Source organism: Nicotiana sylvestris, chromosome 6, assembly GCF_000393655.2.
Source record: "Nicotiana sylvestris chromosome 6, ASM39365v2, whole genome shotgun sequence".
Taxonomy (NCBI): domain Eukaryota; kingdom Viridiplantae; phylum Streptophyta; class Magnoliopsida; order Solanales; family Solanaceae; genus Nicotiana; species Nicotiana sylvestris.
This window is the reverse complement of record NC_091062.1, coordinates 92,850,881-92,866,827: the sequence shown is the minus strand read 5'-3', so window position 1 is coordinate 92,866,827 and position 15,947 is coordinate 92,850,881.

Below are 15,947 nucleotides of genomic sequence, written 5' to 3'. Positions count from 1 at the left end.
AGGCTCTGGCTATACCTTACGCAAATACAAAAATAACATTTCTGGGAGGAAAAGCGGCATGAGCCACGCAGGGCCTCGAGAGGAAAAAGGGGCTCACCAATACAGCTGACGGAAAGTGAAGGAGTGCTACTGTTGGTGGATTGGAGTACCTGCTATAGAACCACCTACAATCATAACACGAATGTAGCGCTCCCGGTCAAAGGGACGTTTTAACATTTGAATTGTACTGATATGTATGAACAAACTTTACCCCAAGTAAAATCAAGAAATACACTGGTAACAAACAGTAATAGAATCAACAATCCAATGCACATGAAAGGAACAACCAGAGCCAAACAAGTTCCACAATCTCTCCTTTTCCCCTTTCAACATTATTTCATCACATCAATGTTTTCACAACTTTCACATATTTTCATTTCAATAGTGATTTCGATCACTTTTCCACCCTTATTACCTCGGCCACCCTTATTACCTCGGCCACCCTTATCACCACAACCCACACCTTTTAACTTCGTGTTGCGGCGCACAACCCGATCCCACCGGACAATCAAATTTCACACGACAACAACAATAATTCACAAAAAAATTTATAACATCAATACCATTTCCATCATATGCAACAGCCAGTATACAATTTAAGTCACAACGATAATTGCTCGCGACAAGTCACGTATGATATTATCATAGTTGTTTCAATTGCATCAATTACGATTTCTTTCCATCATTTGTTACACAGTTCTTACCACATGAACACATTCACACTCACACACTTGGTTTGTTGCCATTTACTTACACCATTATATCGCGAGACTTAACCAACAATGTTCAAAGCATATTAATCACAAGAATCATCATTTCAAGGAAGCACAAGTTCATATCAACAATTCATACATTTGGGCCCAAGACACCATAGATGTCACCAAGCAGTAATTCATGTACAAGGTGTTGTCTTAATCGTTCAACTCATTTACGTCATTTCACAATACCATCTTTCATTACTTACCACGCAGGGTTTTAGCCATTATACACATTCCCACATTTGGACACATTAACGTTCTTTCATTCGTTAACACATACTCCCATATCGTCATCCTCAAGCATTTACAAGCTTAGCACATAATAAGGTAGGCACATCAAATCACTTTTCACAATCACATATAATACGGTGGTGTGGAAATCAACTAAGACAATCAATACATATATTTTCATACAAGGTACACATACCGTATGCTCGTCACAACAAGGGGATTCTACAAGAGTTAAAGTGAGACATACATACCTGAAAGAGCTTTTCCTTAAGTTACTACAACATTCCGGAAATACTAGCAATGCCAATCTACTTCGAGACATAACAAAATTGAACACAAATTAGGAAGATATTCATAATTCTAGCTCATTCGAGCATTTTATCATACACCATATGTGCGTTAAATCTTTATGGTCCTTTTATAGAGGATTTCATCAACCCACAACCCATACTTTACCATCTTTAGCTCAACAATATTTCTACAACCTTTGACAACACATGCAAGCAAGATAACAACTCCAATACCTACAAACATTCTTTATAATTACCCATCTTTAGCTAGATTCGAAATTAAAGGTTAGGGTATAGAATCTTACCTCAAGGACGAAGGCCTAGTGTGGTTTTCCTTGTTAATACTTTAAGATTTGAGCAAGAGTTGTAGAAGAATTGATGAGGGATACCTTCTCACTCTAGGGCACTCTCTCACTTTAAAAATATCTGATTTTTGCTCAAGAAATGGTCTCTTGAATCTATTTGACGAAATGAGGTCGTTTTATAACAAAAACTCTGATTTTTGAACAGCCGCGCCGCATGGTGCGGCATGGTTAATGAAAAATTTGTTTAGAAACGAAACTGGAGGTGCTCTGATAATTTACATAGTTGTGCCGCATGGGGCGGCGCGGTAGTGTAAAATTCTGCGCTACTTTTGGTAATTTGGTCATAACTTTTGGTATGAGTGTCCGAATGACGAACGGTTTGAAGCATTAGAAACTAGACTCAAAGACATTTTATTTTATAGGTTTTGAATCACACAAATAATTATATAACTAGAGATATGATTGTCCAAAGTGAAGTCTTGTGCGCACTCATTTGTAACTTTTGTCTCTTATGAAATTTTCCAACTTGGCTTAGACTTAGGCCTCTCCCTAGACCCCAATTCACTTCTACTATGACTTATACACTTATTAACATATCCAATTGATATCCATAATCTCCTTAATCCTCCATAATATCCAAGATAAAATATTTGGCCTACCTTGGCACCACGAAATCTTAAATTACTAAGCAAAATTTTCTGGGGCTTTACCCATAATAAATTCAGAGAATGATCATTTAGGAAAACGCTTCCCTAAAGCAAGTAATGTGATCAAAGTTAATCTTAAAGGACTATATATGCCAGTTACACTAAGTGTCACCATCGCGAATGAGGAATTTTGTTATCCTTGGTATAGAAGGATTACCGCAAGGCGAGTAAGGGTCATTAATGATAAGAAAGGACGCCAAAGATGAAGAGGAAAACATATATAGGCAGGTCATCATAGCTCCAAGTCTTAGTACCCCCCTAAAGGGGGAAATATGGAATGATAAAGGAAGAATGCGATAAAAATGAGAAAGGGATGATATTGCACTTATCCAAATGTTACAGATATGCTATGATTCCAGAACGTTATGTAAGCACGATGTCAAAAAAAAAGGGAAGTAAGGGTTACTACCCGGGATGTTATTGATAGATAAGGATCCAGTACGTGAGGTAAGTTAAGACAAGGAAATAACCCAAGAAAGATTACGCGGAATATGGATTTGAGAATGGGCCGACGAGTAGTTAGTAGTCGATTCAAGAAGAGCCTAGTCATGACTAGACAAGAAGTTACAGACAAATCAGCAGATCATGCAAGATAAATGTAGTAAACCCCAACATGGAGAATTTAGTCTCGCAGTAATGTCATTATAATACTTGAGATATATTCAAATAGGAGTCAGGGTAGTTAAAGGTACCGTATAAATGTTACAGGGATAAAAGAAAGTGCCACTAGAAAGGCAATCAAAATATTAGTTCAGAAGCAACCCTACAAAAACAAGGGTGTGGAGGTAAGTAACTACGGATGATTATGGGCAAAGAAGGACATCAAAAGGTCCGTAATAAGCTCACATCTTTATGAGAGTCAATGGTTCCCCCTAAGTACTACAACGAAAGCCTAGCTGAGGAAATAAGGAAGAAGGCTTCACCTCAGCACAACGACCTAAAGAGGAAATGGTCGTGTGACAACAGTCTCAAAACAACATTGTATGCTGTCAGAACCCCGGTTTGCCCTCCGTGAACCATCGTGATGGCACCTAGTCTCTACGACTAGGTAAGCCTAAACTGCGGAAGAAAACCAAAATTTTGCGGAAAGTAAAACAACTTTAAAATGTAATAAAGTAATAACAGTGTTTAAATGTTCCACTCGGCATACACCACATTCAACTCTCAATACCAAAACATAAATCCAATACCCAAAAACCCACGAATCACAAGCTAAGATCAATATTGCATAGCTCTAACTCCAGAATATCTAATAAGAACAGAAAAATACAGAAGGGCTAAATACTAAAAGCAGGAATAGGAAGGGACTTCTTGGTCTGCGGACGCGGTAGATGTACCTCGAAGTCTCTAGAGCAGTCGCCTCCTCAAAGATGATAGGCCTGAGTAGCGGTACCTGAATCTACACATGAAAAACATGCGTAGAAGGGGTATGAGTACACCACAGCGGTACTCAGTAAGTATCAAGCCTAACCTCAGTTGGGTAGTGACAAGAAGGCTAGGGCCCTACTGAGGTTAAATAAATAATAAGATGATAGAATAAGATAAACAGTACAATTGAGAACCTACAGTAAGAATCTACACAGGATAATAAGGAGTACAAAAACGCAAACAGAAATAAAGGCAAACACCAGGAAGTACCACTTATAACAAGGATGATAGCCAGGGATCTCTTGGTATCCCGAGGATCTCTTGGTATCCTCAATAAATGCTAGGGATCTCTTGGTATCCCGAGGATCTCTCGGTATCCCGAGGATCTCTTGGTATCCTCAATATATACTAGGGATCTCTCGGTATCCCAAGGATCTCTTGGTATCCTCAATATACGTGCCAGGAATCTCTTGGTATCCCGCATCTCAATTCAGATCATAAATACGTACAGGGGATCTCCCGGGATGCCGCCCCGTAGTCCCAAAGTAAAAACACACAGCAGCAACACAAGAATACCCAATTAAGCTAAATTCTGTACCAAGTAAACAGTTAATTCTAGCATAACATGCTTCACATAATGCAATTAAGGCAATTTAAGCAAATAGGCAATTAAGTCAACTAAACATGCTTTTTTAAACTAGCAATAAGCTAAATTCGCAAGTAGAATAAAACAGGAAAAAGAACTCAATTGAAATACTTAAGGAAAAACCGGATTTTCAACAATTAGCTCAAGTACGCGCTCGTCACCTCACGTACAAGGCATTTCAATTATCAAATATATCATATCCTAAGGGGAAGGTCCCCCACACAAGGTTAGACAAGCCACTTACCTCGAACCGGCTCAAAATCAACCCGAAACCACACTCTTGCCACGAGTACTCGACTCCAAATGGCCCAAATCTATTCAATTCAATTGCATAATGTAAATAACACTTCAATTAATTGATTCTATAATTAGATTCTAAGCTAATACACGAAATTATGTAAAATGACCAAAACGTCCATCAGGCCCACGTCTTGGAATTGGGTAAAATTTGTATTTTCAGAATCCTCACGCTCTCACGAGTTCATGCATACCAAAAATATCCAAATCTAAGGTCAAATTCCCAATCAAAAGTCGGATTCTAAGTCTAAGAAATTTCTTCCAACTTTTCCCCAATTCTCATCTCCAATCCGAAATTAAATGATGAAACTAACTATAGATTGATGGAATATAACTAGAAAGGGTTAAAGAATTGTTACCCAATGATCTCCTCTTCAATTTCCTCTCAAAATCGCCCTCTCTCGAGCTCCAAATCGAATTTCCAACTTTTGAAACTAAACCCTCAAAATTTCATATTTTTGCCCAGTTGTTTCCGCATCTGCGGTCCCGCTTTTGCGGACCAAAGGTCGCATCCGCGACTTCTCACTTAAGGAGGACTTTCCGCACCTGCGACTACATTACCGCAGATGCGATGCCGCTTCTGCGGTTACCTGACCGCATCTGCGAACTCTGGCCCCTTCCTGCTGAGCTGCTTCTACGGTGTCGCACCTGCGGAACCCAAACCGCAGGTGCGGTTATGATAGAATAAGCAGCTGAAGCTGCAACTTTAATTCCAAAATCTTTCCGTCAACCATCCGAAATCATCCCGAGGCCCCCGGGACCTCAACCAAACCTACCAACCAATCCTAAAACATCATTCAAACTTGTTCCAACCTTCGGAACGCTCAAAACAACATCAAAACACCTATTTTTCATCGGATTCAAGCCTAAAAATTCCAAAAACTCTAAAAATACGCTTTCTATCAAAAGGTCTATCAAACCTCATCCGAATGACCCAAAACTTTGCACACACGTCACATTCAACACTGCGAGCTACTCCAACTTTTGGAATTCCATTCCGAGCCTCGAATCAAAATTTCACTATCAAACCGAAAACTTCAAAAATTCAACTTTCGGCATTTCAAGCCTAAATTAGCTACGGACCTCCAAAATACAATCCGAACACGCCCCTAAGCCCGAAATCACCTAATGGAGATAACGGAACCATCGAATTTCTATTCCGAGGCCGTCTTCACACTGTTCTGACTACGATCAACTTTCCAACACTTAAGCTCTCATTTAGGGACTAAGTGTCCTAAAACTCTCCGAAACTCAAAACCGAACATCCTTGCAAATCAAAATAGCAGAAATAAACTTGGGGTAAGCAGTTAATAGGGGATCGGGGCATAAATTTTTAAGACGACCGGCTGGGTCGTCACATATGTACTCCCTAAGAAAGTGTCACCTACAGTGGCTAATGAACAGGGAGAAAAATCAGAAGTGGTATTCAGGATCATATGAGTTGTATGGAATTTCAATATATGTGGACACTAAGATATGCTAAGTATGGACGCAACAAGGGGCAGAAAGATCATGAAAAGTAATAACTTATGTTTAAAGAAAGCTAAGATGGAGAAAAAGAATTACTCAATCAATGATCCAGAGTTAGTTACGTTATGAACGTGCTTAAGGGTTTAGAGTTTTATACATGCAGCATATACAGTCGTAGAAAATTCTGGTATACATTAAAAGAAGGAATTGAACCAAGTAATAAATGAAGGATTAAATTGTTAAAGGATTGTAGCATGCATATGCCTCAGCGCCCATGAAAGGCTAAACAAAATAACTAATACCATGAACCATAGATCGGGAGATAACTTAAGCTGACATAAAGTCGATCAGAAGAAGGAGGAAACTAAAGAGTTACATCAATGAAGAAAATCAGGAATCCGATTATTGGACCCAGAAGTTATAGGAATCATGATTGAGAACATAGCAGAATCACTCTTAATATTAGAGGCGCAAGAGAGATAGCACAACAACCATATTCTATAATGGCTCTACGATAAAGCCAGTTAGAAAATACTAGCCTCGTAAGAATTCAGTATGGAACTCCCACCGGATTGTATAGGCACCAGAGGTGCAAGTATTATAATAGAGCTTCAAATTGTGGATGTGAATTCTACCTATTGGAAGGAAGGTCATGAATGAGACAGAAGGTGTGATGCGAAACTTTAAAGTAAGGTAAAAGTGAATGACGTACGAGATACTCAGATGCAGAAGGTTGTGAATAGTCTACACTTTGGATAGAAGACTAAAAGCGCGGGAATTCAATATCCAGGAATTATAGCGTCATCGTCAGTGGCATACCTTCTAGACTATGGTTTCTAAGTACCGAAAGATCTAATTAGAAAGTAAAAGAAGAGTTAGAGACGATGCAATGTCTCTCTTGATATTCCAGAAAAGCATAAGGGAATCAATCGCAAGCTAAAGATGATAGAACAACAAGGTTTTAGAAAAACAAGAGTAAGGATACGAAGAAGGAAAGAGAGAAGGTGACAGAAGTGGTATGGATAAGTCCTCGGGATTAAGCCGTGAAAACAAAAGAACTGATGATTCCTCTAAGTTATAGAAAGCTCAATATAGCCTTAATGAACTCAAAGGAGTCTAAGACTAGTAGCATTTAAAAGAGATGGGATGTTGCCCTGGTAGCAGAATGAGTATGTAGTTGTGATAAATAAAGGATGACGTTTGGGCCTTCGCTTGAGTAATTATTTGAAGAAGAAGAAAAAAAGGATTTCATGAATTGTAAAGGACTAAAATACCCATATAAGTTGAGTCACATTAGGATGCTATAAAGTACGATTATGGAAGTATAGTATCACCCCTAGGTGGATCAATCTAATTACTCCAGATGTCCCCGATGAGATGCGAGCCCTAGCGGTAGTGTTACATAAAAGATCAAGTTATTAGTGGTAGATTAAAGTGAATCAAAAATAGATGAATAAAAGTTCAATAGTATGAGATGAGATTAGACTATCAGTCTTAAGGATAAGCAATGAGAGTAACCTGGAGTTGGTTGCATACCTCAGTAACGATACATAGAAATAAGAATTATGGTATAGTATGACCTACGTAGATACAGTAAAGTCATATGAATGGATAACCGGATCTATGAAATAAGATATGGCCATATTCGCAAGTTCTGCAAAGTATCGACCGAAGAACTTCAGTACACCTATAGATGCCCAGAGAGGCATCCTATTAAGCCTTGTATATGTTTACAAAGTAAGGCCTAGAGATTGGCTAAAAGTTGGAGGAGAAAGGAGAGAAGAGTCGCATAGGCACATTTACAAGGTCAGTATCGTAAAGGCTGCATGATAGAAGGTAGCAACAGTTACGAGATTAGAAAGAATTCGATCACAAGTCATGGTGTAGGAAAGAGACCTAAAGGGGGGAATACACTGGCCTTTGGATTTAATCACAGAACAACTGCCTAAATGGCAAGGAGAGTATTAAGGTATTTACAAGAGCTATAAGTTATGAAAATGATAAGAGCATCAGTCAACATTCGAGGACAAATGTTTCAAAGGAGGGAATGATATTACTCCTGCAATATTACGTCAATATTACATCTCGCAGTATTATTTTACGATGATGTTAAGTCTTACAGTATTATATTATGATGATGTTATGCGTTGCAGTATTACATTATGATGATGTTATGCTTCGCATTATTAAATTACGATGATGTTGCAACATGTAGTATTGTACATTGAATTTGTCGTAAGATAATTGGCATCAGTCCAAGGAAAAGATTATTTGGAGATTATAAGGATTATGATATTTCAAATAAGTGATGAATAAATTCATGAAGGTGAGAGGGGAAGCAAGTCAAAGAAAATGAATTTTCGTCCAAGTTTGGCATGTTGGGATAAATTACGGCCCAAGCTAAATGACTCGATATTTATAGACTAGTGCCATACAAGGTACCACGTGACCATTATAATAATGTGTATGAAGTGTGTTAAAAGTGAGTAGTATTTTAAGTAATTTGAGATAATTTTTAATTATATGGGCAATTGGTTAATTATTGATTAGTGGGAGATTAACAAGTTAACAAATCAAGTGGACAATTTGGTGGATAAGGTTGTAACATAGCAACCCACTATTCAACTCAATGGCTCTTAAATTGAATTGCAAGGTGTCACATTTTAAGAGATATTGATGTCTAAAGTAAGCTTATTATATGGGGCCCACATCAATTCAAACAAGAGTTATCTCTAAGAATATCAAAAGCTGCGTGAGATTTTGATAATAAAAGTTATCTCAACTTAAAAGAGATGTATATTAAAGTGAGGTCTTCGTAAGTATCTTCAACAAGATATGCAATTCAACAAGATTTTATAACATTTTAAGCAACGTGAGATTTGCAATTTTAACGGAGTATGGTGCAATCTTTCTCAAGAATATCATACGGATTTTCTCCTACTTCGATCTACTGTTACATGTTATCGCAATCAACGAGGGTTAAAGGGATAGTCAAGAGAATCGGTTCAGGTATGTTAAGGCTATCCCTTCTTTCTTTTGGCATGATCTATACGGCACAAACGAAGCCAGCAAATGCACAATTTCCATAAATGACTCTATTCATAGAAATATTAGAGATGCTTATGTTTCTGATTCCCCATGTATCATATTATTCTATCATCTCAGAAAATACGTAAGTTGATAATGGATATTTCATGATATTAATCAGAAGCATAATGGTTTTATGACGTACCGAGAGATTTTATTAACTTATTTCATATGCATTTCATGCATTTATACATGTACATTGACCCATGACCATATGGCGTTATATATATGTATATATATGCATATGGAATATGGGAAAGGTTATGGCATTATATATATGCACCACCACTTGATCAGCTGGTATACGTTGATGATTTTGCCCACAGTGGCCGAGATGGTATCATGGGATGCCCTCAGAGGCTTGATGATGTTATGAACACATGTACCTATGCACGACATGACATTCATACGCATATGCATGACACTATAAGTATTACATGATTTATAGAGTTATCCAGACTTATATGTCGAGTCTTTTACTCCATGTTTCTCTCATGTCTATTATCTATTATTTACTGATTTTTATTCCTTACATACTCGGTACATTATTTGCACTGACATTCCTTTTGCGTGGGGATGCTACATTTCATGCCTGTAGGTCATGATAGACAGGCCGAGAGTCCTCCATATAGGTTATCAGCTCAGTGGAAGATGTTAGTGTGTTCCATTTGCTCAGGAGTTACTTGTTTGGTCAGTATAATTTAAACGTGTATTGTTTGGTATGACACGGTCTTATCCCAACCTTTATGATAAGTATGTACTCCTAGAGGCTTGTAGACAGATGTCATGTATACGGATACTTGTATGGGCTTATCGGCCTATATGTTTAGTATATAATGGATTAGATTGGCCTTATAGGCCTGTATGTCATAAGTATGAGTTTCTATATCAGGTTGGGTCGTTCTATATTGGGTATTCCCTCGTGTTTACTCTAGTTATCTCATGACTCCCCTTCTGGCCCGCTTACCTATGATGATGTAATAAGGAAGATACATTATGTTGGTACTCGGTTGAGTAAGGTATTGGGTGCCCGTCGCGGCCCATCAATTTGGATCGTGACAAATATGCCACTCCCCTTAGCTGGAAAATAGCAAAAGCAACCCCTCTCGTCTCCACAATACCCATAGTGCAGAGGATACGGTTGCACTACTCAAGAAAACCATGTGCATCCTCTGAAGCTAAGCCGTTGAAAGTAGGATGGTGGTACTTCTTGTACCTCTCGAGCCAGATCTGCTCCTCCTTAGATGCTACCGCCCTAACCTCGGGTTGAACTAGGACAACCGGCTGAACTGGTATGACCTCTAGGACCTAGTTAACATGGACTCGTTGCTCTACGATACGGGCTGAGGGAGTTTATACTCTTTCCCCAGCCTAAGATGTGGCCGATGCTAGTGGAATCAACCCTGTCTGAGCTAGAGTAGCAAACATGCTAAAGAACTGGCAAGGGTCTCCTGAAGTGCAGGGGTAACAACAGGCGTCTTAGGTGCATGCCCTCCAACTGGAGCTACCAGTGGCTCTACTGTCGCAGCTCGAGCTGGTGCTCTAGCTGCACCACATTCCTGTCTTCGGCCTCTACCTAGGCCCGAGACTCTCGTGGCTCTAGCAGGGCCGCGGGTGTACGATTGTCGGATCTAGTGGTGCGTGTCCTCACCATCTGTGAGAGAATAAAAAGACAAAGATTTAGAATTTCGAAGTCAACAAATTCACATGATAAAGAATCAAAGTAGTGAAATTTCCTAACAGTTTCATAGCCTCTCGAAGATAAGTACAGACGTCTCTGTACCGATTCACGAGACTCTACTAAACCTACTCATAACTCGCAACACCTATGAACTTAGGGCTCTAATACCAACTTGTCACGACCCTAAATTTCCTCCGTAGGATGTCATGATAGCACCGAGTCTCTAAGACTAGGTAAGCCTAACATATATACAGAATATAACTAAGATAACAATAAAACTCTCAAATAAAAAAAGGCTAGCCCGATGCACTAAGCTCCCACTATGCACGGGGTACGGGGAAGGACCGAACCACAAGGGTCTATTGTAGGCAACCTTACCCTGCATTTCTGCAAGAGGCTGTTTCCATGGCATGAACCCGTGACCTCCTACTTACATGGTAGCAACTTTATCAGTTGCTATTATAAAAGAACTCCGTAACTCAATGAAAACAAACTCCCCAAAATCCAGTGATATCAAGTCACAAACTCTACAAGAGTATACTAAACATCCCTATATAACAGTATTTATAAAAAGGAAAATGAAATAGAACTAGATAGAGGGTGACTCCAAGGCCTACGGACGCTGGCAGGTATACCTTAAAGTCTCCAAATCCGAACATGACTCAATGGTGCCTGGGCTGGTAGGAGGTGCTGATCGGGTCCAAGCATGTACTACTATTGAGTAGAGAGGATGGTCGATGCAGTTTTAATCCAACTAGGTCGGGATCGAATCCACAGGGAGTTAATAATTGGAATTAGGCTTATATCCAAGTCTAGATGCGGGTTTTGCTCTTAATTACACTTCCACACATGGTTGGTTTGATTTTGACTTCTAACTCTATTCTATTGATTGCAATAATTAAATCTAAGTACAATGTTTTTGTTATTGATTTTCAAGGGTTTAAGGGGACTAGGGTAGTGACTTTCACCTAGGTGGATATCTAACAGGTAGTAAGAATCTAGGGCAGTTGTGTGATTAGTTGGGGTCGTAATATAGCTATCACACTCGGATACTCACTCTATACCTCTCGGTAGTTTAAGTGATTTTAGCACAAGTCGGGTATTACTATCTCTAGGTTTAACCCCTTAATTGGTGCTATCAATTTCTTGAGTTCACCCCAATTCCTTGTTAGCCTAGCTTTCCTAGACTTAATCCCTCTTTCTCAAGTAAAGATTGTCATAAAAGCATGAATCAGTGATTGCAACCACTAATTCTATAGTTCTAGCAAGAATTAGGATAGATATCACTAACTCATACACATTCAAGCCCTAAAATTCAATACCCATCAAATATCCACACTAGAGTTGGGTCACAACCCTAGCTATGGGTTTAGCTACTCATGGAAATAACAGAAAGCAAAGATAAAAAGAAGATGAAATTCATATTACTAGATTAAAAGATGAAAATCTAATGTTAAAAGATGAATCTAGTAAAAAATTTCCAAAAGCAGTAAAGTCAGCAGTCTCAGGTGCTCCTCTAATACATAACTTGACCTAAAAATGACAAAAAGATCTATTTCTACTAAGCTAAAATTTTCGGACAAAAATACCTTTGCAGAGGTTTTGCGTCCACGTAATTCTAACTGCGGCCGCACTCTTGCTTTTGCGGCCGCGTAATTCTAATCACGGTCCGCATTTTTAACTTCTGGATCTGGGTTGAGCATGGTTTCGCAGACCGTATAATTTTCATCGCGGTCGTGTAGGAGACTTTCACCGCCGCATAATTATAATGCAAACCGCACTTCTTATTTTAGCTTGAAATGGGAACTCTCTCTACCTCAGCAACCGCAGTCCGCAGAATTCCAATTGCGGTCATGCAGGTACTTTTGCGGTCGCACTTTTCTGACGCAGTCCGCGTTCGTGTTACATCCCAAAAATCCATCTCTCTTATTCTTCATTTCGCGGACCTCGAAATAGTGTTCGCGGCCGTGTTGATACTTTCGCAACTGCACAATCTTGGCGCGGTCCGCATTTCTCATCTGTTGGCATAGTCGTGATTTTTGTTCAAGTTTTGACTCCTTTATGAGTTGATTATGGCTCCTTTAGCTCATTTTGAACAATCCTTGCAAACACGCATATTACATTAGTTTCCGGGAATACCTTCACGCATTTATGGCCTAAAACGCAAGTAAAAGAGACCAAATAATAGGTTAAAATCCCTACTTATCAACTCCCCCAAGCTTAAGTGTTTGCTTGTCCTCAAGCAAATAAGGCAATTCCCACCTCTACTAAAATAGAAGGATATTTCAGCTACCCTAATGTGAATCAATCATACATCAATTGGGACTAACAATTACCCTCAACACAAATGAATTATCAACAACAAAAAACCTTTTTGAGTACCATAGTTCTATTGCAACACTAGAGCATCAAGAGATGACTTAATTTCACCAAGGAAGCTTGTTCTATTACGTAGGTCATTGTGGAACCCAAACTCCTTCTCCTCTACTTTACATAAGCAAATCTCACTTTAGATTGTAATACTCAAAACAAGGATTGTGGAGAAGTACACTCGTCTCTCTCAAAAGAATGCCACATGTCCGGCTTTAAGTACCATAAGCTTGCCCTTTATGTAAATCACAAATGATATAAGCTCACTCAACTCGAAATCATATAGGGCTTTTGCGGGAATGTGATGAAGGCTTTTGGATCAAGGTAGGACTTATCGACATATGATGGTTTCATCTTTCCTTAAGCACTCCATTTTCTCATTTCGACTCATACTTTCTTGACTCTTTGAGTCATTATCTTCTTCCTTAGGGGAACTAGAGAAACACATTGTGTCTCCTTTTTGCTAATGACAATCATTTTTCTCCTTTTACGATCATTTCATGCCTTTCATCATTGCTTTCTTTGAATCCCTTCACTTTTCTATCTTATTCACTTTCTTTTTGACATATTTCTTTTTGGCTTTTCTTTTTTCTTCCCTTTTCTTCATTTCTTTTTGTTCTTTGTACCTTTTATCACTTTCACATTCCTCGTCTCTCCCTCAGAATTATACTTTTGCTACTTGTCTATCAAGAATGCCAAGGAAAAATCGGGTGCTAAGAGAGGGTCATCATAGAATGGATAAAGGCTGATAACGTGGTTGTTAAAAGAAAAAGGGCTTCGGCTCAAAGGAGTCGACTAGGGATATCATATTGGTAGGCTACGGAATCTTTCAAGTTTCAAATTTGATCAAGGAGAGCCTACAATCATTTCTCAAGTCAAGCTACACTTAGAATTTCGCCTAGACAAACATTCAGGGTAAGTTCTAGACTTATTGGCACAAAACTTGACTTGCAATTCAATACCTCACCTCACAAGCTGCTGGATTGTTAAAGAGAACAGAGTCGAGGGCCCACAACAACCCTAGCTAAGATTGAACATCACAAATGGCTCAAAGAAACCACTCGATGATTGTTTTAGTCAACTCAAGAGTCGAAAGGTCACAACTAGAGCTATTCTTTGTCAATCAACTTGTCTCTAACCATGAGGTGTGTTAGTACCAAGTGAAGCCTTCTTGAGACACTTATATTCATTACTACTACATATCAAAGCAAAAAGAAGGCGTATTCAATCCCTTAAGAAGGTTGTCACGCCATCCATCGTTAGGAAGAGCCACCCAGTTCACACAACATCCACCTTTGGAAAGAACCGTGGCATTAAGAAAATCAAAAGCTCATTGATCACGCAAAATGTAAAAGAAGCTAAAAACTTAAAAAGAAGCTAATAAAGGAAATAAAAAGTTGAGCTATTAAGGAGAAATACGTAAGAAGTTATGAAGTAACTACCGAAAGTAAAATGAATACGTACAATAATAGAGTAAAATGAATATATACCAAATTTAAATGAATATATACATCGAATGGCAAAGTTATATACATACCAAAAGTGAAAATAACGATCAATAAGGATAAAAAAGAAAATAGTATCATAGTTATTACATGCCAATGTCATCAAATCATCACCAAATCAAATGGAAACCCCCCCCCCCAAATAAAAGATAGCATTGTCCTCAATGCTAATATCAAAGTAAGAACAGGGAAAGGATTAGAGAGTAAAGAAAACTCACTATGTGGTCTTTGTCTGCATCGGGTCAGGCACATGAGTGGGGTCCTCGGAATGCATAGGATCATCAGCTCCATCTGGGTCCTCTAACTAGATCTACAAATCCTCTGACTGGGGGACCATGGGGTTGCAGAGCATCTAGATCATCTCCTTAGCAATATGTGTAGTGGTAGCCGGCTCCTCAGACTAGCCAGCTACTACATCTGGTGCCTCATGCTCTGTTGCATGTGCTGCTAGGGCTTGCTCCTCCATGAGCAAGTCTAGTGGGATGTCTCCGGTAGATGTAAACTTATCTACCTCCTTCTTTAGAAGCTCCACTGACTCCTTTAAGGCCTGAGTCTTCTTTATCTTCTTCACTTGCTTGCCCAGATCCTTGATAACCTTTCCATGTGTATCCAAAGTCTCCAGGATCTTCTTCTGGTTGTCCAGGAGCTTCTTCTGGTTGTCTAGAAGCTCCTTCAATGAATCCTCCACTAATAGAGGTACCTAAAGCTGTGTTGGGGCTAACTGTGTTGCTACTATGCTGGATAAGATAGCCAGCTTTGATGTAGCTACCTGCATCCAGTTGTTGATGCTTGATAATGTTTGAGAAACCTGCAGTGCAGTCTGAGGGTAAGTGGAAGATGAGGGCACAGATAATGGCACGGTTATGGATGGAACGGATGAAGGAGGAGGCATGGCAGTTGAAGATCCCTCTACTGTGGAAGGCACCAAAACCTGATCCCTGGCAATAGTACCAAAAATTGATCGGGTCCAAGCCTGCACTACTATTGAGTAGAGAGCATGGTCGATGCAGTTTTAATACAACTAGGTCGGGATCGAATCCAAAAGGAGTTAATAATTGAAATTAGGTTTATATCCAAGTCTATATATGGGTTTTGCTCTTAATTACACTTCCACACATGTTTGATTTGATTTCGACTTCTAACTCTATTCTATTGATTGCAATAATTGAATATAAGTACAATATTTTTGTTGT